The sequence below is a fragment of the Dama dama genome, chromosome 20 (assembly GCF_033118175.1).
Source record: "Dama dama isolate Ldn47 chromosome 20, ASM3311817v1, whole genome shotgun sequence".
Classification (NCBI taxonomy): domain Eukaryota; kingdom Metazoa; phylum Chordata; class Mammalia; order Artiodactyla; family Cervidae; genus Dama; species Dama dama.
The window spans coordinates 21,111,899-21,116,655 of record NC_083700.1 but is presented as its reverse complement, the minus strand read 5'-3'; positions in this window follow the sequence as shown (position 1 = coordinate 21,116,655).

Genomic DNA, 4,757 nt, shown 5'->3' with positions numbered 1-4,757 from the left:
CACAGGGGAACTTATGGGAGAACAAATGACTTACAGGAAAATATAAACGAACCCTTAGGAGAATGGATGTGATATATATTAGTTTTATGAAATTTCTGCTTAGGTGGTTTCTTATCCAGGTGTTGACTTATATTGACTTTTTCTCTTTGGACAAGTTTGTGTTCTGTCTTCTTGTTTAAGCTCTCCTATTGTACATAAGTATTTTTTTCGAAGTCTTTTTAGTACCTTTTACTCTTTTTTTTTTTTTTTTTTTTTGCATTTTTGTGTCTTTTCTAGAAGGGAGGTGATTTTGCTGTTTAAAATAGATAGCGCTAGTTGTGTTCAATGTTCCTAAACATGAGGAAGTTGTTATATGCCTTAAAGAGGAAATACAAGTGTTAGATAAGATTTGTCTAGGCATGAGTTATATAGCGCTGCTGGCTGTAAATTCAACATTAATGAATCAACAAAGTATATTAAATAAGGTGTCTTTAAGCAGAATCATACACAGAAGAAGGTCATGTATCAATCAGTTGATTAAAATGATGTGACCAGGGTCTTATAGGAAACTAACCTTGCATTTCCCTTAAAAACAATAGTTCAGTATTTGATCATTCATTGTTCATGATATTATTTGCTGGTCACTACTAAAAAATAATGAGAATTGACTGTTTTACACTTATAGGGTTCAGAACACACTACCCAAAATATGGCATTTTGATATATTGAGTATTTTAAGCTGAAGGAATTCAAAGAATGGCAAGTGCAGAATTCCTGTCCCTTTCCCCCTGAAGCAGTTCATAGAAACAGCAGGTGCTGGAAGGATTCTCTGTCACCCCCCCCACTTTCTGAAGCAGGCCATAAGACCCTCATGTGAGTGGTGCCCTCCCTATACCTGGAAGAAAGGAGCATCCTTATGTTCTAGACAAGGGATGCTCCTGAATGTTTCTGAACTTAGCAGAACTTGCTGAGTTTCTCCCAGTTTACCACCCCTTAGCTCATACTTTTTTGTCTTACCACATTTTTCCAGGACTTCCCACTCTTCATCAAACCTAGTATAAAACACCCAAGTTTAACTGTTTCTTCCAATCTTTAAATACTTTTGACGGCTCCCATGTCAAGTAAACTTAAATTTGTATGCTTTTTATTGTTTATCTGCTTTTTGTCAATCCAATTTACAGGACTCTGGCTGGAGAAACTAGGAAGATAGTAGGGAAAATATCCCCCCATCCCACAATACTTGCTGATTTTTGAGCCATGTGAATATATAGTATGTGTTAGTCACTCAGTCATGTCCGACTCTTTGTGACCCTGTGGATTATAACCAACCAGGCTACACCCTCTGTCCATGGGATTCTCCAGGCAAGAATACTAGAGTGAGTAGCTATGCCTTCTTCAAGGAATCTTCCCGACCCAGGGATAGAACCTGGGTCTCCTGCATTACTGGCAGATTCTTTACCATCTGAGCCACCAGGGAAGCCCCATGTGAATGTATTAGCTCTACTAAACATTAAATTAAGTTTTGAATAATGGAGTCTTTAAATTTTTAACAGGAGTTCTAAAATAGTTTCTCAAAGTGTTGGAGTTCATTATTGTGAAGAAACTAGGGCATATTTTTACTTCTAACACTTACAATGTGCCAGTCATTCTTTTTTTTTTCATTCATCACTCATTCATTCTTTCAACAGTGACTGACTACTTTGGCCACCTGATGCGAAGAGCTGACTTGTTTGAAAAGACCCTGATGCTGGGAAAGATTGAGGGGAGGAGGAGAAGGGGACGACAGAGGATGAGATGGTTGGATGGCATCACCAACTCAATGGACATGGGTTTGGGTGGACTCCGGGAGTTGGTGAAGGACAGGGAGGCCTGGCGTGCTGCAGTTCATGGGGTGGCAAAGAGTTGGACATGACTGAGCGACTGAACTGAACTGAACTGACTTTAAGGCAGGTAGTATGCTAGGGTCTGGGTACAAAGTGTCATGATTTCAGCCCTCCGTGACCATACAATCTAATGAAGGAGACAGATGTTATATGAATAAACATACATCAGTATATACATAATTACAATTTGATGTAAGTGTTACGGCAGAAAAACACTGAATTCAATGAGAAAGTCAAGAGCAGAGAAGTTTAATTTAGATAGGAAGGAGGGTCATGGAAGATCTCTCTGAGGAAATGTCTTTTGAGTTACAACCAGAAAAGGGGCATGGAGAAGTATTTTGGGCAGAGAAAATACTACTTGCAAAGGCCCTAAAGTAGAAAGTGCTTCAGAAACTGAAGGGAGGCCACTATGATAAAATCATAGCAAATACATAAAACTGTCTCCAGATGAGAAAAGAAAGCCAGGATATGCAGAACTGAATAGTCCACATTAAGAAATTTGTGCCTCTCACGTGTAATGGGAGATATTGAATGATTACAATTGGAAATGATATTATCTAATTTGTATGTTCACAGGCTCCCTCTGGCTGGTAGAAGGATGAATTGAAGATTGGTAGTGGGGTGGGAGGCATCAGCAAAGATACATTGATTCATCTTGAATAGTTGTATCGCTTAAGGGCTGCTTTTATTTTTGGTTTTAAAGACAGACATGTAAGTTAGAGTATAAACGTGTATATGAAGCATCAACAAGATTCTCATCTAGAGAAGTGTAAGAAAAGGATAATTCTTTTCAAAGAAATAATGTCTGTCTTCATATTTTTCTTATATTTTTAAAAATAATTTTTATTTATTTTTGGCTGTGCTGAATCTTCATTGCCATATGGGCTTTTCTCTAGTTGCCTGAGTGGGGGCTACTCTTCCTTGTGGTGTGCCAGCTTTTTATTGCGGTGGCTTCTCTTGCTGCAAAGTGTGGCTCTCTGCAGGGGATTCAGTGGTTGCAGCACATGGGCTCAGTAGTTCTGATTTCCAGGCTCTATAGCACAGCTCAGTAGTTGTGGCACACGGGGTTTCTTGCTCTGTGGCATGTGGGATCATCCTGGACCAGGGATCAAACCCATGTCTCCTGCATTGCCAGGTGGATTCTTTACCACTCAGCCACTGGGGAGCCCCTTTCTTAACAGCATTTAACAGCATGCTGATTTTAACAGCATTGTTCAGTGGATTCCTAGTTCTGGAATGTTTAAATCCTCTTGTTTATTTACCTTTATTATCCATTTAAATCCTAGATGTGCTCGTTGTTCTCGATTTGTTTCTAGTTTTTTCCTTTTTTCAGTTACTAAATTTGTCCAGGGTTTTATCACCACAGGCTTCTTTCATAGCTCAGTTGGTAAAGAATCCACCTGCAATGCGGGAGACCCCAGTTTGATGCCTGGGTTGGGAAGATCCCCTGGAGAAGGGAGAGGCTACCCAAAAGGCTGCAGTATTTTGGCCTGGAGAATTCCAAGAACAGTCCATGGAGTCACAGAGAGTCGGACACGATTGAGCGACTTTCACTTTCACTTTTATCACCACACATGTATACTTACTATAGTATTTTCTAGCTACTATCCTTTTTATTTTCTTCAAATCACCCTATATACAGCTCCCAGAATATTTTTCTTTATTTTTTGATTTAAACTTTCTTTTGTGTAAACTTTTTATTTCTTAAAAAAGACTATTTCTGTAGTTTAAAATTACTTATGGCTGAAAATTCCCCTTTGTGTTAGACATACAATGAAGATTTTTGTTATATATTTCATTATTCTGCTTACTAGTTCAGAGGTTCTTCACCTGGGATCCACAGATTCCTAAAGGATCTATGGATAGAATTTAGAAAATTTGTGGATTTTTATGGGGGAAAAAAATGATACCTTTATTTTCAGTAATCTCTAACTGAAAGCATTTCCTTCAATTCTGAACATAGTCCATAAACCACAGTAATAATAATACTTGTAATTCTGTCACCAAAAGAAAACTCAGGTATTTCTATACCACATCACAGTTTTTTTCAGATACCTTCAAATATCATTTATATTTGTCACTATTTCAAAATTAAGATAGTCATGGGCTTTTGTTATTTAATGCATTTTAAAAGAAGCATGTTTATTTCTATTGCAAAAATTTATATTCAAAAATTTTAATATTTTAATATAATCAGTATCCTTTGTAATTCTATGAATTTTATTTTAAGGAGTTAAAAACATTTTTCTGAGAAGGTACCCATTCGTTTAATCAACTGACAAAGATTAAGAACCTATGTTTTTGTTCCATTTACAGTGTTTGAAAAATTGTGGGCAAAATAAAAATTTAAAAATACTTACAGAAAATGTTTATTTATTTATTTGTCTGGGTAGGGTCTTACTTGTGGCATGTGGTACCTAGTTTCCTGACCAGAGATCGAACCCAGGCCCCCTACATTGGGAGCTCAGAGTCTTAGCCACTGGATCACCAGGGAAGTGCTGTCAACTAAATACTTTTTAACTACAATGTTTTTCTACAGTTTTGATGATAGTCATATGTTACGACCATGTTATTATAGTGAGCAATTCTTGTTCTTTAAAGTGTACTTTGTGACAAGGGAACCAAAGATAGTGAAATTAGTTTAAGTTCAGTTTAAGATATACTGATGACATCATCCCATCCATTTTTCATGCCATAGACATGAACTTAGACAATTTAAAGTTCCTGCTACCTCTTCAGGAACTGTCTCTTAATCTAGAGCAGGTGTGAGGAATATCAATCTGAATTAGATAAAATATGAGCAATGCATTATTTTAAAGAAATGCAGTTTATTTATTCAGGTTGACTTTTTGCCCCCAAAAGATACTAGCCAAATTGCTAATGACTCGGTAAAAA